Source organism: Triturus cristatus, chromosome 10, assembly GCF_964204655.1.
Source record: "Triturus cristatus chromosome 10, aTriCri1.1, whole genome shotgun sequence".
NCBI lineage: Eukaryota > Metazoa > Chordata > Amphibia > Caudata > Salamandridae > Triturus > Triturus cristatus.
The window spans coordinates 304,086,849-304,110,715 of NC_140593.1; the positions used below are offsets into that span (position 1 = coordinate 304,086,849).

At 41.6% G+C, this 23,867-nt stretch overlaps 1 protein-coding gene across 1 annotated transcript in view; it reads left to right on the forward strand.

Annotated features, from left to right (window-relative positions):
• Positions 1-23,867, forward strand: part of ITGA8 (integrin subunit alpha 8) — a 652,632-nt gene that overhangs the window by 15,959 nt on the left and 612,806 nt on the right. The window lies entirely within an intron of this gene.

A 23,867-nucleotide genomic window follows, 5' to 3' on the forward strand; every position in this document is an offset into this window, starting at 1 on the left:
TTTCAGTCAAAAGGAAGATCAGCAATTTACATCAAGGCCAAAAACATCACAATGTCAACATATTTAAATGCATATAGGTGTAAGGTACGTGATAAGTGCAAGATTTTAGGATTAGTGCAGGACGTTGTGAGGGAGGGAGGTTGCGTAAAAATAGGAACATCCACAATTTGTTGAAGAGCCTAACCTGCCAATTGAATGGCCACAGAACTTAAATCAGACAACACAAAATAAGACAGCAGTTGTACATTCACTGACAATCTCCTGTGTTGATTGAAGGCAGAAGTAAGTCAACGTTTCGACCCCTGTTAGAACCAGCAAATTGGTTTGCTTGGAGGTGGGGTCTTCATCAGGACCAAGGGAATGGGCTTACACCAGCATCAGCAGCATGAATCAAGCTGGAAAATTTGGAAGGGGCCAGTCAGTGCTCCCAAGGTGTAGTATTCCACCACTCGATAAGTAAGTCAGGGAACGGCTGAATAAATCAGCATAGACAAGGATCCGTTAATATCCAAAGCTCAAGGGCCGCGTCGGGCAGTCTGACAGCTAACGACTGCCCGACGCGGCCCTTGAGCTTTGGATATTAACGGATCCTTGTCTATGCTGATTTATTCAGCCGTTCCCTGACTCACTTATCGAGTGGTGGAATACTACACCTTGGGAGCACTGACTGGCCCCTTCCAAATTTTCCAGCTTGATTCATGCTGCTGATGCTGGTGTAAGCCCATTCCCTTGGTCCTGATGAAGACCCCACCTCCAAGCAAACCAATTTGCTGGTTCTAACAGGGGTCGAAACGTTGACTTACTTCTGCCTTCAATCAACACAGGAGATTGTCAGTGAATGTACAACTGCTGTCTTATTTTGTGTTGTCTGATTTAAGTTCTGTGGCCATTCAATTGGCAGGTTAGGCTCTTCAACAAATTGTGGATGTTCCTATTTTTACGCAACCTCCCTCCCTCACAACGTCCTGCACTAATCCTAAAATCTTGCACTTATCACGTACCTTACACCTATATGCATTTAAATATGTTGACATTGTGATGTTTTTGGCCTTGATGTAAATTGCTGATCTTCCTTTTGACTGAAATTTTCGTTGGATTTGAAACTTAACCACTGAAGATCCTGTCTGATGAGGATAGACACTAGAATTTATAACCCCTTGAATCAGGTAAATCATTTACCAGAACGGGCCTGACTATTGGTTACAGGTACAGGCGTGTCCGTGGGATCATGAAAACCCATGATGCCATATCACCCTGCTTCTGGTTTTGAAGCCACTGCAAGGCATGAGCTAACATCACTGGCCTTGAAATAAGTTGTAGCCTTGCTGCCCCTAAGAAATTTATACATTCTTTCTTGTTGACAGGGTTAAAATGTGCCGATAAAGCCCAGCTATTATGCTGTACCAGCTTTAACTTCTTGAGGTTGATCACCCAGCCTTATTTCTTGCACACCTTCCTAGTATCTGCAGCAGTCTCAGGATCCGGCACTGATTGGAATACCTATTTACCCAGGCATGGGAGTTGAAACACAGCAGGAGCCTTTGAAAAGAATGTATGAGGCCGACAGAGGGTACCAGTACCCCTGAGAGGACACGCAGTGCTAATTTGAGCTAATATGGTGGGCCAATGAAGTCATATTAGCACCGTGGTACCACAAAACACAGGACAGTTCAATGGCAAAGAGAGTAGGGCATAGATTACGCGCAGTGGATTGTAGTTAAAAACTCTATCGGCATGACCAATGTCTGAATTATATGAAAGGCTTCCTTCTTGAATCGAATGGGAAGTGCATGTGGGTTCACTTCCTATAATGGGTTTCCACTCGAATTTGGACTACAAAATAAAATGGGGTCTAAATATCGAGGACTAAATTATTGTTACGGTAAATATACAGGTAAGTATAGGTTTAATATACTTGACTTCACATTTATGTACCTTGACGATCTTCAAGGTACTTAGATGTTGAGTTAAGAATAGTTAATTTATACATATTTGAACCTTTGGATCTGATGCTCGCTCTCAATATTTTCGCTCCCTCAATATTTGATACACTTAGTACTGGGAAAAAACAGGGCTAGGCCCAGTGACCCTGTTCTAGTTATGCTGCAGCAACAAACTGCCACCCAAGTTTGGACTCAGCTGTATGCAAATCAGTCTTGACCCTGCTCCTTATGGGAACAGTCCAGCCCCAACTGCTTCCTGGACTGGAAACAAGCATCTTGGGATTGGTTTCGGGGTATCACTCCTTATCAGCCAGGCTGGCTTGAATACAGTTGCACAATGAGCAAGGGACCCACGTCTGGGTATACCCATCCCGCTTGGGTGAAAAATGCTGGGGCAGCAAATGATAGACGGAATGCTGAATAAATCAAACACTCAAGAAATCTGGGTTAAATCCATCCTTCTTTTGCTCACTACGCCACCCCAGTTTGGACCCAGCCATATACAAATTAATCTTGACCCCTCTCCTCATGGGAACAGACCCAGCCCGAGCTGCCAAGCCAGATCCTCCCTGGACTGGAAGCACGCATCCTGGGACCTGTTCTAAGTTAGGCACTGGCACAATTAACCCCATTTCCAAAAGAAAATGTCCCATTGTTAATGTATCTTATTTCCCTTCTGGAATTCTGATGGGTGTAGTCACTAGATTCTAAACCTGTAAATATAAATCTGTAAAGCACAATATGGGTCTCAAGGCGCTGGGGGCCGTCATGGAAATTAAGTGAGCTATTGTCCAGAGTCACATGGTGCTGAGCTGAGCTGCAGCAAGAGGGGGTATGGGTGGGGGGGGGATTGAACCCTGAACCCTGTGCTCCGGAATCAGCTGCCCTGGCCGCTGCACCACGCCTCTCCACTGGGAGGAAAGGGAGATAATTTGAGGTTGCAACCCTCCTTGACACCATCCAAAATCCAGTGGTCTGAAAAAGTTTTTTCCCTAGAGAAAGTATAGACCCGTTTCCCGAATGAAGACTTGCGTTCAGCGATTGGCTAAGCAAAGTCGTCATTGTCACAACAGTAACTTATGTTTTGTAGACTGAGGCGATCCGAACAAGATCAATACATTTGTGCTAAATGAGTGACTTCTTGCTCCTCCAGTAGACGATCAGTGAAAACGGAAAACTGGAGGCCTTAGTTAAAACCTAGGGGGCTTATTTACAAGCCCCCTGCGCTGCTTGTACTCAGTTTCCCCCACATTAAAAGTGACGCATCGGCGGCGCAAGGGGCTTGTAAATAAGGCCCTGAGTCCTTTAGGTTTTGTTTAGCTGCTAACGTTTACATCGTTTGCCTCTTCATGAGTTTTTCCTCAAATCTTGTATTCACTATCGTAAACATTCCTCTCGCGTTCCCACAGAGGAATTAATTATTGTTTTAATTTAGCAGTAGTTTCAGTTTCCGTGAAGAAAAGCCTCTCCGCCTTTGTAGCAACAGAATATTGAAGAAAACAAACACACGTTTTGGGAAGTGGCCAATTAAAATACACACTGCGAGCAGCAGGCTTTTAGGCCACAGCATCTGCGCAATCTGATTTTTCAATCTCTAGATATCATTTCCCTCAAATCGTTTCAATCGGTGCAGCTTTAAGAGCAATCTAATAAAATGCGGGGGATTGTCCTGCCGGTCGGGCGGGGGGCGCGCGCGCTCGGGCTGGCACTGAGCGAGGGAAGGTGCATTTTTGGCGCCCATTCCAGAAGGGCTGCTCAACGGCTTTTTAACTAGAAAACGACACATGTTATGCCAGTCCGTCAAAAAATATGTTTAACCCTTCTTTAAAACAACCCTTGCATGCATACATAATAACGATATATACTGCTTAAAAACTGTCAATTAAAAATCATTTAAAAAAAGAAAAACCTCCACACCAAATAAATACCGTTCTATTGCACAAATCGCATTATAATACGAAAGTTAAAAACTGGTCAGTTAAAACTCTTTTAAAATATCCGTCACAGTCAACAAACCCTATGATCTAATATTCCATACTTCATAAGATTTGGCCTTAAAAGTGCTTTTTGTGCCACAATAACCACAAACAAAATATGTGAAGGATCACAATTTATATTCATACCACATGTACATTTTCTATTGAAATCTAAAAGCAGGATCTTTGTAAAATAACACATAAGAAATGGATTCACACCAATTTTTAAATATAACACAGCTAATAGATGGGAGCTAACACACCCGATTTATAGAACAGGAGCTGTCAATAATCCGATGCCTCTGAACTGGAAGCTCGGTTTTGAGACGGTGCTCCTCTAAAGGACAGGTTATTTCATTGAGTTGTTCCTCCTTTAATGCTCCTCTTTTCAACATTCCAGCAGGTGGTTATGTTATGTTAATGGAGCTAATATAGCGCACGGTTACCCTGGGGTGTCCTGGCGCTGCGCATGCCTGCTGGAAGTCTGTGAAGGGAGAGAATTATTAGTGAAGAGCCATGTTTTTAGCCCCCTTCTGAAGGAGAGAAGATCTGGAGAGTTTCTCAGGTGGAGTGGAAGCTCATTCCAAGCTTTGGAGGCGCATGTGATGAAGCTTCTGCCGCCCCAGCTGGCCTTTATGATCAAGGGAGTTACGACTAGTTTAGTACGAAAGATTTCTAGTGGGCACGTACCACTTAAATTTCTGCCTCAAATGACTTGGGTCAATTCCGTTGAGGGCTTTGAAGGTCATAACATCTTGTCACTAAGGTATGGGACAGAGGGGAGGGACGATAGTAGAGAAGCACCCCTGGCCAGAGACAAAAAAAGAATTCTGTGAGTTAGTTGTTTCATCCTCTGACTGACTAGTTTAGCTTTGAATTCTATAATGGACATCCATACTTCTGTTCGGGTTTGACCTCTTGTTTCTCCTGGCAATGACTCACATCCGGCCATGAGAGAGACATCCTACTGGGAAAAGGACAGCAATGTCCGCCTATTGACACCGGCATCAGAAGAGTTACAGCACACAAAAAGAGTGACACCAAAGCCACTAGAGTGGCATTCCCGCCATGAGGGTTACATACCGCTGTTAGAGTGATGCCACTGCCACTAGAGTGACACTGCCACAATGAGAGTAACATCCCACTGTGAAAAGGACCGCAATGTCCGCCTATTGACACCGGCATCAGAAGAGTTACAGCACACAATAAGAGTGACAACAAAGCCACTAGAGTGGCATTCCCGCCATGAGGGCTACATACCACTGTTGGAGTGATACCACTGCCACTAGAGTGACACTGCCACAATGAGAGTGACATCCCACTGTGAAAAGAACAGCAATGTCCGCCTATTGACACCGGCATCAGAAGAGTTACAGCACACAATAAGAGTGACACCAAAGCCACTAGAGTGGCACTCCCGCCATGAGGGTTACCTCCCAGTGTAAGTGTGATACCATTGCCACTAGAGTGACACTGCCACCATGAGTGTGACATTCCATTAGGAGAATGACACCATTGTCCTCAGATTGATTCTCACACCACAAGGGTTACTTCCCACCAAGAGAGTGACCAAGTTGCTTCTAGATTGGCACTCTGCCAGGAGAGTAACATCTCACTATGACAATGAACCAGTGTCCACAGATTGGCACTATCGCCAAGATAGAGACATCCCACTGTACGAGTGACTCCAGTGCCACTAACGTGGCACTCCTGCCAGGAGAGTTACACCTCACTGTAATAGTGACTCAATGCCACTATAGTGAATCTCCAACCATGAGAGTGACATCCCACAATGAAAATTACACCTGCATGCTCATATTGACACTCGAACCCCGAGATACACCTGCCATAATAGTGACACCTATGCCACTAGACTGGCCCTCCCGCCATGAGAGTGAATTCCCACAATGAGAATTACATCAGTGCACTCAGATTGCCACTCGAACCACACGCTACTCTCTAACAAAATAGTGACATCATGTCACTGGACTGGCACTCCCGCCATGAGAATGACATGCCTCCTTAAGAGTGAAACCCAAGCCATTAGATTAGAGTTCCAGCATGGGTTTTACACGCCCCCATAAAAGTGGCACAGACGAGAAAAGACTGGCACTTCACCATGAGAGTGACATCCTCGCCACGAAAGCACCATTCCACAATAGAAGGCATTCTTCCCACACTGTTTCTGCATTCATTTGTTCTGTTTTTACCTTAAATTGAATTCAGATTTAGTGTGGTTTAATCTATATTGGTGGTGTGCCTCAATGCATCCCAAACCAAAGAGTGCCACTGGCTTGTTGTATAGAACACTTGCCATTTGGCAGTGAACCAGCCCGAAATGTTCTCGTGATATTGAGCAGGACTTTGCCTCACAGGAACCCCGGAAGGCCCTTTCATTTAAGTCCAAAATTGCTTTTTATTTCTGGTTCAAAATGCTCCATATTTGAGCCATGCAGGTGAACACATGATTTTATTGTATAGAAATATTAAAATAGCAATTACAATAATTAAAAACACGTGCGGAGATACAGTAAGACAATGCTAAATATGTAAAACATTCTTAATATAATTTCCCTATTTACTTTTTCAAAAGGTGGCGGTAAGGTCTAAGAATTTGTTCAGTTTCCCAATAAAGTGGCAGCCATTTGCAGAAAAAACAGTGCACAGTAGCTTCCCTAATTATCTGCAATTAGCAATAACAAATGCAGACTTCAAATATTCTTTCCTCAAGTCCAAAGTGAACAGTGTGTATTCCACAAACCTTCGAATTGGTACACTGGAATAAACAGATGACGAAATCTTAAATATGTAAGTTTAAATCCAGGTTCCAAACGATAAGCAAAATATTCCAGTTCTAAGCATGGAATAATGTCCGAATCAAGGACCCGTAAAAATAGGTTGTGGAGTAATACTCTCCAAAGATTAGGGTCAGCTTTTAGCACAACAATTGGTATCCCATTCGGGCTATTGCTTAAAAAGAATGGGACTTCGTTATCAAACCTTCCATTTCCTTTCGGGAAATGTGCAGATCAATATTTGAGTAATTCAAAAGATTAGGTGTGGTGGAGAAACAGATAGCATATAGATCATCTACATGAAATTTCCTGGTATTGTACAATATGAAATGATATTGAGCTGCTCTGTGGCACATTGTCCCCAGCTAATTAAAGACCTAAATAATTTAGCATTGTGTGTTTTATTTGCAAAATGTAATTTCATCCAAGCTGCGCCTTTATACCGCTTACAAATTTCCAGTATTTCTTGTCGGTATCGTTTTTTTCATCCTTTATCATTATGTCAGCATGGAGACCGTTGATTCTTCAGAAATAACTTCAGCAGCTTCCTATATTTCCTTTTTGCTATTGTTATTAATTGATCTACTCTTTTAAGGATCTATTTGTAGGCTTAGTTCAAATAAAGTTGAGTACTTTCTGTAAGAGTTCTTACCAATTGCTACACCAATTAGTGAATAAAGGGTTGCAAGCATAATCAAGATGCTAGATGATAAAAAGCCTGTTTTCTTAAGGGTGACATTTTTTGATTGAGAGTAAGACTGTACTGGATTTTACTTGATTGTTCTTTGATTTATTGAACTTAGGATGCAGGTTAAATGCAAATCTTTGGTCATCTAAATATTATAATTAATAGATAATGTAATGTGTTGTGATCACAATCACTTTCCTTCCCTTCTACAATTTGATAATTTTTACATAAGGAAAAGGTGGAACAGTGTAGTAAAGTGGGTCTTGCTGATTGGTCTAATAAAAATCTCCCATTTAGTGCATGGAAGCCTAACTCAAAAATTAGTTCCCACATATAGTTGCTTTTAGGCTTCGTATTGTTCCACCAAATAGCATTAAGGAGAGAAGGAACATTTGAAGAAGATTCCGGGAAATACTATGATGGGAGATAAATTGTTGTTGAACTATCCTGTGATTATAACTATGCTAGTTGGATTTTGCTCCAAAGTAGATTTAAGTTCATCAAGCACCACGCAAAGGCCCAGCTTCTTCTTTAGTAGTAATGGTGGAAAGTAAATGTCCAATAAAAGAACATGGTTTTACCTTTTGTGACCTAATAAAATTGTTAATAATTGATTTAGCATTAATGACAGTAGTTTTTAACCTGATGCTGTTCTGGATTATGTTAGCAAAAAACATTTAGATCATCGCCGCTCAATGTTGTGTGTGTCCGGCAATATTACAAGAAAAAATGAGATGTCTGTTGGATTTTGAGATAACTCCATATCTTTGGCTAGGTATGGATTGAGGCTGTCAAGTTCTTGATGAAATGTTGGTCTAATGAATGTGTAATGGTAGCCTGACATTGGGGGTGGGCAGAATGTTTAATTCCGCCTGCAGAATTGGTGAAATTTAGCAATTCCGCTTTACTCTTGTAACCAACACAATTGCTGCGGGGCAGAATTTGTTCCCTATGAGGCTCCAGAAATGCGATCTAGCGAGTGAGATTTTGCCGTCACGAAGCGTGATTTTCTAACATGAGTGGCTGATGGTGGTTGCGAGCAGTTGTGGTAAAAACGGATACTTCCCGAATAGATTTGTTGCCTCTCAAGTAGATTTTCAGTTTTGGAGCTGAGTTCATAAGAGAACCTTACACTTGTTTAATCTCTAGAGTTTATGTCCCTCTGTTCTAGGAAATGGTATGATGTTTACAGAATATTTGGTGATTACGATATCATATGCTCATTGTGATATATAATCTGTAGTAAATTCAAGAGTGGTACCATCATTGTCAACATTCGCTGGCGCAGAAAATACCACGTAGTTATAGTTCAGTATGGGATGTGGCAATGGATTATTACCTGAACTGGAAGATGGCTGATCATGCATGGTCAGATTTATTTTACTTATCTCATCTGTAGAAACCAGAATTTGATTAAGTTGAGATTCATGTTGGACTAAATTTGAGTATTTTTTATAGCAGTGGTTGAGATTGTGCTCGAAACAACTGTATAAAGAAGTCCAAGATCATCCACTTTGGTATTGGCAAGAGTTGTGGAGTCTTCATTCATGCAGGGTTTAGAATCAGAAGAATTAGAAGGACTGTCAAAACCTGAGATAACTATTGGAAGGGCAGAACTTGGAGGAACCCTCTTTTTTTGAGTTGATGGTGATGTCACCTACTCCCAACACTTCTTTGCATGTATGTTTGTTGCATTTATTGGGCTTCAGACCTTGGTAGCCAATATATTCCTACCTGCTGAGCAGGAAGAGGGTCCATGTCTTTAATTGTGTCATGGCATTCTTTCTGATTAAATATTGGAAAAAATTGGATTTGCTTTTGTTTAAACTGTACTTCAGATAGGCATCTTTTGATTTCTCTAGAACTGTTTTTTTATTTAGCCTCCCTAATCTTTAAAAACAATGCTTGCTGATGTAAGGTTGAAACTCATCGTTAGCCGTGTCCCCCAATAAAAGATCAGTTGAAGCTTCATTTTTCACCAGCTCTTCTATAATTATCTCTATTTCGTCCAAATGTTCTGGCTGACATCTAAGTGGCCACCTGGCTCGTTAATTTGTCTTGGTGAGTGATTGTTGGAGTCACTGCTATTTTTACCTTTTACGGTTCATGGACAAGTTACTGTGCTGATCTCATCACATGCTTGCAGAGGCTATGGCTTAAGAATTTCAGACTTGACTGGATTTAACTTCTCGGGTAAAAATTGCAATAAACTGACTAAGTTGTTCAGTGTTGTCAAATCACATAGACGAGGTTCCAAATTTTCTAGAGACTCCAAACTCTTCATGAGAATTTCCTGGAGAGTGCAAATTTTTTAATTGAATTTAAAAATCCTTCAATAAGGATATTTGCTCTGTGAAGGCGAATGATTATCTATGGTGTACACCATTTTTGAGAGAGAGTTGCTGTGTTTGGTCCCATTGCTTGCCATCCCTTATAAAGTGGAGATGTAGAAACATAATTTTTATCTTTGGGCCCAACAGATGAGTCATTTCGTTTGCAAGATTGGGAACTGGACAGCAGGGTTACAAGTGGCAGATCTTTTAGGCCAACTAATTTCAATAACAAATTAGAGTCATCAAAGGAGCTTGCAGGAGACTAATGTAACAATGAATGGCTGTATTGATAAGTGTGTAATTGTTTGCTCGAAACATCCACTTGCGACTGCGAATTGACACTGTAAATTGAGTCAGTCTGGGGCACTGATGAATGAATGTATATTTTCGGGGACAGCACTGTTTAAAATTATTGATGTAGACCTTAATTGTGTAGATGGAGGGTGAGATAGTAAAGTTGATCTTATAACGGAAGGATCAGTATCGGACGTATTTGGATTGGTTGATATACAAACATGAGCAAAAGTAATTGACTCAGTGTTAAATGTCTGTGTTGTGGTGATCCCCTTCTGAAAGCAATATTTGATCAATGTTTGCTTTATCGGCCTGGAAGTAATGTTTGTGCTGTCTGCTGCAGAGGCATGCGCAACAAATCTGCCGCTTCACATTGGTGTTCTTCCGGCATTGCAGCTGGCTTAACTATTGACTTTTTTAGCAGATTTTTTTGTGATCAGACAGAGAAAAGGTGCACCGAAGATCAGAAGGCCACGGCTGCGTAAATGAATTCTCAAGAAGAATCCCATAGAGTGTTCAATCCAGTGCCTGGGTGTTAATCTGAATACAGATTGCCACATAAACATGGAATGTCTGAGAATTCAGTCTGTCACATACGTCATTAGCTAAGCTGCAGATTTACTTTACATTGAGACCCCAGATTGTCATTAATTCCAGTCAAAAGTTCTCTCTTTTCATCTTAACATATGACCACAATGGGGCAACAGTTCATACGTGGTGTGATGAAGGGAGCATACCATAACTGCAGGACGTTGGTGAAAACATTGGTTTCCATCCTGTTTCTTAGAGAATGAAGCTGAGGAACTTAAGCAGAGGCCACCTGGAAGACACTCATGGGCACCCTGTTCCTCCTTCTGTGCTATGCAAATGCCCAATTGCCTTTTGCTGTTCATCTGGGCTGGCGTAAAAGGATATGCGTAGCTCTGATGGTTTCCTGAGTATATCTTCAGCAAAAATACCTTTGTCACCATCTATCCAGCAGTAGATTAAGTTGGATGAAAAAAGGTGGAGGTGGTGGAGAGTCTTTGAAAGGGCCAACGAGATGTACCAAGATCCTTTCTAAGAGGTGCAGTCATTATATTTAAGGACATGGATTAAACCATGTAAACTAAAGCACAGCATGCCACTTGACCAGTATTTGGATGCTTCTCTGTGATTTATCTGTTATTGCAACCAGACATGTCATACAATAAGAAAAACATATACCTCAAACAAGCCAGGCCTATTGGCTCTGACAATGCTCATCAGCTGTATCAGATAAATGAATGTAGACAAAGATTTTATTTCATTTGACACCTCTGCCACCATCGATCTGTGCGCTCTAGAGAAGTAAAGGATTAGGTGGGCATATAGTTTGTACACGGGTATGACCCAAAGATAGGCACGGAGAGAATTGTCTTCTGGTGCACCTTCAGATCTGTCCATTGTACGCGTCATACACACCCACCCACAACCTGAACTCACTCAAACACCTCGAGGCACCTTCGTTCATAGTATGCAACCCTAGGGTTAGCCTCACGCGGTAGTGTATTTATCTCCGACTCAAGGTTAGCGCCATGATACCCTCGGGTGAACAAGCGCTTTATGAATATCGGAAAACAGAACATGCACAAAACAAGAGCCATGTGTTGCCTAAAAACCCTACAGAAACACAACATCTTGAAAACAAATGCTCTTAGGGAATGAAAGACTAAGGAAAAGGTGAAATCTTAAGAAGGGAGTCACTGACATGGAAGACCATAAGTGTTTTTTTAAAGCCGTGGTTAAAAATTTATGTGTTTTACCTGTTCAGTGGGACTTCGGGGAAATACTCTCCTGAGTCCACGTGTTGAGAAAAATTTCCACAACACTCGGAGAAGCGTGTGATCTTTGCACTGAATACTTTAATCATTCCTGTCCCCGCGTGTTGTGTGCTGTCACAATATACAGTTTTTGTATACATGAACAAGCCGTTCGCCTGTCATCCAGCGCACAATGAGGCATATTTACAAGGCAGCCGCTGTCGGTAGTAGGAGTAACTGCAGGGTGGTGACATGGGGAGGGGAAGGTGCAGGGTGGGGGGTAGTAAACTATGGATTACGGAGGTTTACAGGTAAGTTAACATATAAATTAATAAAACGAATTTCATTGCGTGCACTGCATCCCCAAATGCGATGCAGTGCACGCAACGAAATTCGTTTTATTAATTTATATGTTAACTTACCTGTAAACCTCCTTAATCCATAGTTTACTACCCCCCACCCTGCCCCTCCCCCTCCCCACGTCTTCGCCCTGCAGTTACTCCTACTACCGACCGCGGCTGTTACAAGGGCTTTATCACCGCTTTTTTTGCTTTTAAAGCCAAAAAAGCGGAGATAAAACTATCGCCCTATTAACAAGAGGGTGCTAACATGCATTAGCGCATGTTAGCACCCTTTTACCCAACGCCTCCCTTTGCATCTCTAATGAGATGCAAAGTGGGCGTCATTGGGCAGGACAACCTTGTAAATATCGCTGATGTTCACATCGCGATATTTACAAGGCTGCTCCAGAATTTTAGCACACGTTAGTTTTTGGAGAAAACAGCCGTTTTCTCCAAAAACGAACGCCTGCTAAAAAGCAGACTTACCTATCCCCAACATTGGGGTGGATTATGCCGATACAACCCTGTGGGTTGTATCAGCAAGGTTATCGCTGTTTTGCAGGGAACATCACTGGAAAACCAGCGATGTTCCCTGCAAAAGGGTGATAACCTCGCTATCTCTGGAATTTTTATCGCCCTGGAGTAACGTGTTGTTAATAACGCGTTACCAGGGATAGACGGCGATAAATAACAAAGCGCTAAGCGCGCTTTGCGTTTATTTATCGCCGTCATTGTAGATATGCCCCTATACCTGGTGGCAAGTGATAAACAATGTATTCTGTCAACCACAGCAAATATCTGATGGAAAGAGCGCACAATAATTATCGGTAATTCTCCATGTGACCTCTTTTCCTTAATGTTGTATTTTGCATGCAGCATGTCTCTGTAGATACATGTTATATGTTGTATTATCTAATCATCACAACACCTTACATTATGTCATGGACCTTACATCCTGACGAAAGCCGGTGAGCCTTCCGGGCAAGAAGGTTTCCTATTTTTATGTAGAGTAGCTCTTGACATAAAGATGTCTCAATGGACACTTCTAGTATATGTCAAAAAGCATAGTTCACCTCCAGTGGTATGGCTTAGGTTGAGAGGGTTCTCTTGCTTCACTCACAGTCTCTTCTATCCCATCCTTGGCCTCTCTGCTGAGACTGGGTGCACCAAAGACTCCCTGTGCTAAGGTGGTTTTTGCCTAAGCAACTCTGACCGCCTGTGAAGTGAGAGCTAATGGTGATGACACAGGTATGGAAAGAAGCAGCCAATGAGCAATCTTTCCATCGCCAAATGGATTGAGACCTGTCAGTGACTGTAGGTGACATGCAGAACCATTTGAAACAGCCAAAAATAAATAGATGAACAACAAAAACGAAAACACATGAATTAATAAAGTCTGCAACCAGGTCGGAGATTACCATCATCCTGCAGGTCCCAATCTGCTCCTGGCCCCAGGTTCCAAGGATCATCAGTGACTGATGCGTTCTGGTGGGCAGAATTAATGCTGGTGGTCCCTACCTCCACCACCGGCATAAATTAAGTACTACTTAAAAGTGTGAGAGACAACCTACTCACCTCCCTTTCCTTGCTGATGAGTGCAAAAAATCTAATATTAGAACATGGACAAAGTGAACCAGATGAACTATACCACCCACATTGAACAAATCCTGAAGTTCTAGATTACATGTTCATTTTATTGGCATGTTTGTGCTTATAATGCCTTTTGTGTAAGAAAAAGTTTGTATAAAACTTTTTTCTGCATTACATATTAAAAAGGTCAGTTGAGCTACACACAAGCAGGGACATACAATAACAGTATGCATAAGAAGAAAAAAAGTGCCATACAGCAGTCATTTTTTAGGTCTCGCCTAGGCAGCACTTGCGCTGTCTCTTCGAGACATGCTGTATTCAGGATATGGGCATAAAGCTCCGCCACTTTACGCCCATCTTTTTAATTGGCTCCTGTTGTTGTCCTTTGTAAATAGTGGCTTTTTATTGGTCAATAGGCTTAGTAGTCTCTCCTTAGTACCGCTGTGTCTCTTCTTGTAACCTCTCATGAGGACACCCCCAGTTACATATTTTATTACTCCCTAGGTATTATTTACAGCCTCAGTGCACTATTTTCTTAAAGGGCTTCAGGCAGGACACTATTGGTCCTAAACAAGGCTTGCAGTGGTTACTTTACTCTAGCACATCTCACATTTATAGACCTTCTATAAATTTCCCTTCATCAGATCCACACAAAGTACAACCTAATTCGGAATTAATTTAATAATTATTTTGTCACATTTCAAAGCTACTATTTGTATAAATGAACATAGCTATTTTAATGTACTTGTGGTACTGTCTTGCATGCAATGCATTATGGGTAGGGTGGATTTACTAGATCTTCTGCAGGGTGCAGTACTCTATGTGGGCAAAAGTGGTCCCATGGGACCTCCTTTGGCCACATATGGTACTGCAACATGGCTAGGTAAAAAACATTGGCATTTATAATGCCAACAGCTTCAACTTTGCAGGGTGCAGTGCCATATGTGGCCAAAAGAGGTCCCATGGGGCCTCTTTTGGGCACATATGGTACTGCACCCTGCAACATGGCTAGGTAAAAAACATTGCCATTTATAATGATATTAACCCCAACTTTGCAGGGTGCAGTACCATATGTTGCCAAAAGAGGTCCCTGTGACCTCTTTTGGTAACATATGGTACTGCACCCTGCAACATGGCTTGGTAAAAAACATTGGCATTTATAATGCCAATAACTCCAACTCCAACAAATGCAAGACCAATTGTATTTCCAATACAATAGGTCTCACATTTGTTAAAGTTAGAGCAGTTAGCATTGAAAATGACAATGCTTTTCACGTTTCCTTTTTTATACAATTGGTAATAGTGCTGTGCAAATATAATGCAAATACAAAATGAAAAATGGTTGTGGTATATACTGCCACAAACTGTGAGGTTCCTAGTGATGATGTGCTCTCTCCAAGGGTCAACAGTAATAATCACCACAATATATAGATCCACACAAATACAGGTAGAAGGAGCACTATCTTAATTAATTAATTAATCAAACTCATCGGTTACGTTCCTAAAATCATATTTCATTGTATGTCCAACAATTTATAGAAACAGAAACCAATATATCAGGGAGAATAAAGCAAAACAATTAAGCAATAACTTGATTTGTATATCCGTAGACTTTTTTTTTAATTAGCCGTTTCATATAATAAGCACAAAAATACAGCCCATGCATTTCATCCCACCTTAGAGGGACTTCTTCAGGGCAAAGTGTAAGTCGCTCAGAAATACGAAGATCCCATTCTAACTCGAAAGACATTAGCAATTAGAAAAAGCAATTCCTCAGTAATTTGCCTCAAAAAAGGACAGTCCAAAAAGAAGAAGACTTCTTGTATATCTAGGGACAAAGTCTATCTCTCAGATATCGATGTACGTCAAAGCCATGTTTGCCAATGTTTAAGATATAAAACTCTTAGAAGTAGAATACACCCCGGACCGCCATATGTTCCGGCGTAATTGGCAATGTCGACATTGCTAATGTCTTTTGAGTTAGATTGGGATCTCTGTATCTCTAAGGTGGGACAAAATGCTGTGGCTGTATTTTTGTGGTTATTATATGAAATGGCTAATAAAAGAAAAAGTCTACGGATATATAAATCAAGTTATTGCTTCATTCTTTTGGTTTCTTTCTCCCTGATATATTGGTTTCTATTTCTATGGATTGTTGGACATGCAATGAAATATGACTTTAGGAACGTAACCTATGAGTGAGATTAATTTTTAATTAAGATAGTGCTCCTTTTACCTGTATTTCTATGCAAATATAATAACTCTGCTGCAAGTAAAAAAAACAACAGTAAAAAACATTGTTGTTTTCAATGCCAACAGCTCTAACTTTAACTTTAACAAGTGCGAGACCTATTGCATTGCAAATGCTTGTTTTATAATTACAACCAAAAGTTTAGAAGGAGGTGTTATGCAGCATGGGCTTGCTCCTCCTTTCAGTCTCCTGGTCGATTTCTCCCATGCACCCTCCTGTCAGTTTCATTGACATCTTCTGTCTGAGAAGGTTTAGATGAAGTACAGAGCTCCATACAACTGACTTGTCAAACTGTATGGAGCAAAACAACAAGACTTTGGGTTAGTTTCTCGACCTCCTCTGCGCACATCTGGGTAGACAGTTGTTTCATTTCATTCTCTTTGCTGCCCCCTGCATGTTTGTCGTCATGTCATTGCTGCTAGGTTTTAGGATTGACTCCTCAGCTGGGAGCATCAAAGACACCAATAAGGCTACTGACAACTACCTGATAACTGCTCGCCCACAACTCAACGTGTCTAATGTGGGTATCTTCCTCCCTCTTCTTGTCTCTGAACACCCATCCTTCCTCAAAAACTGTTCCTTCTCTGGTTAGGTGACAAAAACATTTCCCATGCAGGCACGCAAGGGCAGGGTGTGTATCTGACATTTGCTTTCTTCAGATGTCTCCTCATCTTTAATGTTTTCATCTTGGCCATGTGTTACCTTGGACAGATTAACATGAAGTACAGGACAGTTCCTTTTAATTCTTCATTCCGTGTGCATTCTCCAACAATTATATTTTTAGTTTTTTCATCATTTGTTTCTGCTAGGAGAAGAACATAATGTCTCACTAGTGTACATTGAACCCACTGTTGGGATTATGTCAACTCAGTAATATACAGTTGAATATCATTGGGGGAATCACACATGGCCACGGTAAAAACCCGACTCGGTAAATTTACGAAGGCTCAACACCTAAGCTTCAGATTTAAATGCCATCTCAGTGGCCAAATAGTTTTGGCTGCTTGTGGGCCTGCTTTACGGTCTGGGGGTCAGTGTTAGTGTTGATTCCCTGATATTATCACAAATTATTGCTTGCAGCAAGCTTAAATGTATGCATTATCCCATACCTTGCAAAAGACCTATGTAGCGTATATCTGCACGTTCGAAAATGGCCAGGTATGGTAATCTTGGACACGCTTTTAGCTATCTGCTTCGCTAATAGGGGGGCACTTTTCTGTCGTTGCCTGGGGTTATTTTCTATCCCAGTCCCACCCTGGCTGCAGGTGGTAAGCAACCACACTCATTTTGTCGAACTGGGGCTTATATTTCATCATCAGACTTTGCCCCAGAGCATGAAAGGGAAAGACAGAAATGAAGAAAGTGTGAAGAGAAAGACTGGAAAATAGTAACAAAGAGAGCAAGCAGAGATGAACAAGCACCTGAGCAGTGAGACAAACAGGCAGGAAGTTTAGGGTGATAGATGAAAGAGGCAAGGGGTGGAAACAAGACTTGGCAGCTGTGATGCTCAGCAGCACCAGCGGTGGTGTCCTAGGTTAAATTTTTCATAATTTTAGATTCTTAGTAACAGATTAGTCTCAGAAAATACTATTGTTCTATTAAAATATCAGCACTATTAGTTGCCAGTTTCACAATTTCGCCCCATTCCACCACAAACTCTTCTCTGTCTTTACCTGGAAAAAACTAAAGTAATACAAAATGTGAAGGGCTGTTCTAGAATAAATATTCTGAGCTGTTATAGAATACTGAATACGGATTCTTGCTGGTTTGGGTTCCCTGGCAGCCACCCTGTTCAGTTACTCAGTGAGTGCCTAATGCCCAGGGGCGAGTCCCTCTACACCTCTCCTTGGCTGCTAAACAAAGCCTTCAGCGGTCTGACTATGATGAATGTTCTTACTATCGGTGTACTAGTGTGCGCTTACATGCATGTGTGTCTGTGGTTTTGCACACAGTATTATTTGAAACCATTTTTCTAATGTTCTAGGCACAGCTTGTCTGCCTCTTCCACCCACTCACACGTCTGCAGTCGTTGTGGCTCCCCGGGCTCTGTCTCATGCCAAGCCGCCTCTTGCCAAGATATGTCTATCCACCGGGCAAACCCTTGTTCGAAGCAGTGGTTCACTTGTAATATTGCTGTGTGGGCAAATGTGTTCACATTGATTATTCCTAATAACACAGTGATAAAGAAGCGTTTTTTCCCGTCTTTTTGTGGTCTGGGTAAGTTGTCAGCAGTGGATTCGATTTTAGCAGAGAGCTGAGCCATCAGTTAGTTATACAAAATATTTAGCCTCTTGACGAAAAAGGTAATTTTATTGACAGCTTATTCCAGGGCGTTTGTGACAATAGTTTGGGCTTCTGCCCAGTCAAACGTTTTTTCATCACGCGTTTTTAGCACACAAAACACAGATAGGTTATATGCAATGCGCAGATGTGCGCGCGCACACACAATCATCACAAAAACACACACACACACAGCCTACAGTGCAACAACTACAGTAAGTAATTCTCTCACATTCCCAGAATAAGACAGAGTATTATGGGCAGCGGCAAAGCAATATTCTCTGATGTAAACAACACAGGCATAGAACAGGCAGCAGCAGTGCAAGGTTGCGTCACGCCGCACACACAGACCAGGCACAGTCACGACAGTGAAAGATTCCCATGAACAGGACAAGTAGCAGCAGAGCAAGCTGCCCCTAAATACTCAGAATCATTACAGCACAAGATGTATCAATGGCAGCTTCCCCTTATCTTCATCATCCTGGAGGCCTCAGATTGGATCACCTCCATGTGGCAAAGGTTTCCCAAACTGGGGTCCGAGGACCCCCAGGGGTCCGTGGCACATTCTCAGGGGGTCCACAGGCAGCAGTTTTAAAAGCACTGCAAAGTTAATTGTAAAATTAGCAGTTTTCCAGCAACTATAAAAGTGTCAAGAAAATGCCAGTGATTAATGTACCTGCTGGAGAGAGATGAGAGTTTTGTCCAGTGGCAGCTTTGACTTATCTAATGTGACACAGAGAGTTAATATGCCTACTGCAAAGAACGCATACAGTGCATTTTAAAAAACAGTATTTTATGTGCATAGGTCAGTGGGTTACTGATTTTGTCAGAGATTCTTTTGTTACTGTGCAGTTCATAAGTGACAATCGTGATCTAGCACAGTGACCTATACACTGTCATCAAAGAGCTGCTTGCAAACTGCATGGTAAAAGTTAGTAACATATGTTTATTCCCAGTCTATCATTATCCTGATGCTGCTAAAAAGGTTTATTAGGGTGGAAATACATTTTTCTTGTTAAAGTCAATGCCAACCACTGTGTTATGCTCTGAATCCTGAATTTGTGCTTCTCCAGACCAAGCACTCTTTAAAAATGCCTACAATTATGAATGACACGTGAATCCTACACCTTGTAGTCCCCTTTGCCTTATGTAACATTTTCTATACACTGATTTACACGTATGATTGTAACGTGTGATGTAAAGTACTCTGACAACCTACAATGGTATGAGAGATGCTAAAACAAATGAAATACATGTGACAGCGGGGCTATGGAGAGATGAGAGGCACTGTTGGAGGGTGATAATAAGAGAATCATTGAAGAACCCCAACAAAGATTGTTGTATCGTGGAGCATAGTAAGGTCTTTATTTACTATTCTTTAAAAGCTAATACAATTCATTATATAATGATAAATGTGTTGTAGACAGCACCATTGTTTCCTAAATTGTTTTGGGGGGAGAGCCTCCCAAAGCCCCCTTTGTAGTGGTGAGGCTCATTCACTGCACTTTGTGTACACCGTATAGGAACTGGTCTGAAAACATTTGCCAGGGCTCCTTTGGGTTTCCAGTCAGGCCCTGGCAGGAGCAGGAGCTTTGTACTGCAAAATAAAACCAACCATTCAAAAGTTAGTCACGGAGATGCAGCACCAACCATCCCATTGAAAGTTTCTGTTTCTTTGCAAATTCTTTCAATATAAAATACGAAGGGGGATATTTACAACAGAATTGGTGGAACGTGTCATTAGTCTCCTTGGCTTAACAACACACTCCGCCACTTCAGAAAAGCAGGGCTGCACCATATTTACATTTTTACATTTTATTGCGTTTCCACCTGCGCTGGCACTACACTTAGCAGTGTAGAGCCAACGCAGGCACCCTTGCACCATAGTGCAAGAGTGTCTGCGTGCAGGGGAAGTTTGTTTATGTGCAGGAAGTTCCCACTTCCTGCACATGAACAGTTTTGAAATGCCGTTTTTTCACCTCTATGTGTGCTGCCTAATGCAGCACACATGGAATTTACAAAACGTCATTTTTATTAAAGATTGTTTATGTGCAGGAAGGGCCACCTTCCTGATCATAACCAATCCAAGGTGTTTTGCTTTTTCCGTGGGAAAAAGCAAAAACGAGGAGAAATAAGGCATTTCTCATCGTTTCGCCAAGTTAAGACCAGGTTTTTCATGGTCTTAATTTAGGTGCTGTCTCCTATTTAAGCTGCCCTTGTAAATAGATGGCAGCATCAAAATCAATGGGTGTTGGGGTGGAACGCCCACTGCAACTCCCACTGCCCACCTCTTTTTTCACGCTAAGCATTGCGTGAAAGGGGGCCTTATTTACAAGGCAGCGTTAAGCCACAATAAGTGGCTTAACGCTGCCTTGTAAATAAGGGGAAGCCCCTATTGCCACAGGAACATCGCAAAAAGTGACATTCCCATGGCGATAGGGACTTGTAAATATGCCCCTAAAATCCTTAGTAATTTGAGTATTTGTTTTGTGTGCACACGTGTTTATTGTTTTCAAATTACTGTTTTAATGTTTGAAATTTAAATCCGACAAATTGCTTGGGGGTCCCCAGCTTCCAGTGGTGACTCAATGGGGGTCCTCAGGAGTCAAAAGTTTGGGAACCACTGTATAGCCATGGTAAAAGCAAGAAGACGACATATAGCTAACGAAAAGGTGACGTTGTGGTTTCACTTTACAGCATGTACATCACTGTCATGGTCGCCCTTAGAATACTGTGTTCACTTTCTGGAGGCAACATCGAGAATTTTGTTTTCAGTTCTGGGGGTTACCTCGGAAGCATTTCAAAGACTCTAAAATATTCCGACCACTAGAGGAAATTATGTTTAACAATCTTTGGAAATGACAATAGGTCTGGCTCATAACTGAATGAGCATCTTCAGTCACTGATAAGTTTAGGTATATGCACTCTGTCTCTCATCATCGCATTCATACATCCATTCCTCCACCCATTGACTTATTGCGTTCACCAAATTATCCATCCACAACAAAAGGGCACACAAACGCAACAAGCATATGTAAGATAAAATAATTAAGTTATGTATAAGAAAATCTGCCACCATCTAAACTCGTGGACACGTGCTTGCAATACAAAAACTAAATTAAACAATGCTGCAGACAAATGTTTTCTATTTTAAGCAGTATAATGTTGGTTTAAAGTTACAACATAGCTGCCACATTTATAACTAACATATTGGTCTTCTTGGTTCGGTAGAGAAAATGATACATGAGGCACAATCACATCCGAAGAAGGCTTCTCAATAAACATCACACTGGACAGCCATCTTTGAATGCTAAAGTATATGATGTATCATTGTTGTACGGCTCCAAGGTGGTCAACACAATGCTTTCAAACATGGTGTGCATCTTTGAATGCTAACTGTGATACACAATAGAGGATACCAGTCCATGATGTCCGTCCAGTTTAAAAATAGTCTCTCCACAGGAAACAGCACACTGCAAATGAAATATGTAACAAGCAAGCAGCTTGTTAGACCACCTGGGGAGTTTCGAGATGCTCTTAATGGGAACCTATTAAAAAAAGAAGAAATTTGAAAATAATCCACTGGCTTCCATCCCATACGCTGAATAATACTCATATTCATCAGGATGTGCACTTGTGATCAAGAAAAGTGCAATTACCAACATGACAACAGAGACAATAGCTGAAATGTGCTAACCCATTGCGCCATGCAATATGCTCTTACAGTGGGACACCAAATGTGAATGGTACTGGAACAGACAATCGAGGGTATATGTACATGTATGAAGTGGTTTTTCCGCTTTTATAACTTTTTTTGGGAGAGCCCTAGTCCCTCTCTCAGTTGTAATAAAATTACAAATACATACAAAATTACAGTTGGAAAAAATATAATACAACCCTTACTAAAACTGCATGATGATGTTTCTCAAAGTGCAAATCTTCAAGCACAAGGGTTTGTCACAGTGGCTAACCAACAGCAAAACTCTTGCAAACTGTAGTAATCTCATATTTTCTGTAAAAAAAAGTACCTGCGTTGAGATAGGGTAGTGATTATCTGGCTTAAAGCCTATTGCCTTTAACATATGCTGGTCACAATAAATAGGTCAAGCCTTCTACCTTTGTTGCATATTTAAATAATAAACAGGCCAGGCCTATAGCTTTGATCAATGGCTTGTCACCATAACCAATGCAGTCCCACTGTGTTGATCATAAGCTTTCCCAGCAGGTAAAACGTGCAGTGCAAGCTCTCTGTTCAGTGGAAGCACACAACTTTTTTCATATCAAAATCTGTACTCACGGCAATCAACGTTTGAGAGGGCAAATACCCCTCTCTCAGTAGTGCCTATTACAGCTCTTTTCTGTTCATCACATAAGGTCTGATGACAGTTGCACTGTCAAGTCAGACCTAATAATTATTGATTTCTTTAAAGTCAAAGCTGCTCATAGATAAATCTATTGCTCCAATATCATACACGTGGAGAAATGTCTGACATTTACATATTTACATTAAGATACAATGTTAACTCTAAAACAATTCCCAGTTGAAAGCTACATTGACAGACTGAACAAAAATTAAAATGCTTATGACTATCTTGTAATGTTATAATGCTGTGTGGGACAATGAAGGATTCTAAAGTTGTTATGCTCTGCTGTCATCGTATGTTGTTTCCACGGCTGGCACATTCCCTACGAGTTGTCGATTGTCTACCTCTTCAGTACAGCTCTGTTGTATCAAAAGGTGGATAGGACATAAAGAGGTCTGGCTGAGCTCCACACAAACCAAGTTTTTGCCTTGTGTAGGGATTGGCAGGCGAAGTGAGTGCACCTGTACCATGCAACTATAAAGTAAGTGTAAGATGTAAGCTCTAAGAAAGGTACACCCCTTGCAAGACCTGCAGAGGAAGGCCCTGCAGCAGACTAAATGCAGCCTCCTCTGGACGCCGGATGCAGGGGCACACATCACCATCCTGGGAGTGCCTGGCATTCGGTCCACCACTGCATAAGTTCTCCTGATCTAGTGCATGGCTGTCCCTGGGGCATTGAAGCTCTTCCAGCACCCCAGGGTGCCTTTAAAAGAGCTGGACTGCCTTTATTGAAAGATGCGAACAGATAGGAAATTCTATACATCTCAATTTTGCTGACCTACCTGGAGAAGATAAAGTCCTATATGGGTCCTTTCAGGTGGCTTGCAGTCTGGACCAGTTGGGTAAAACCCCTAGCGTCCATGAGCTCATCCAATTTCTGAAGGAACAAGTAACTCCTTAGGCCCCTAGTCATAGTCACCCAACATTAGTATATCCTTAGTTCACCCCTCTGTCCCTTGTATCAAGTCAGAGAGTGAGTATACACATTTCCCAGTTATCTAACCTGGTAAGATTGTAAGGCAGTGTTTTGGGCAAATGTGTGCAAATACTTCTAACCCTTTGTCCTAAATGGAAACTCAATGTCCTTAAGGATAATAAAAGCTACACTTGGTCTTTGAGATACCGCTGCTCTCTCAGTTATGCGGAATGGCAGCCCAGGGACCTATCACTGATCAGTTCTTTGATGTACTGAGCCAGTTGCGGGATGCCAAGCGTGCAGTGATAGGTTCTA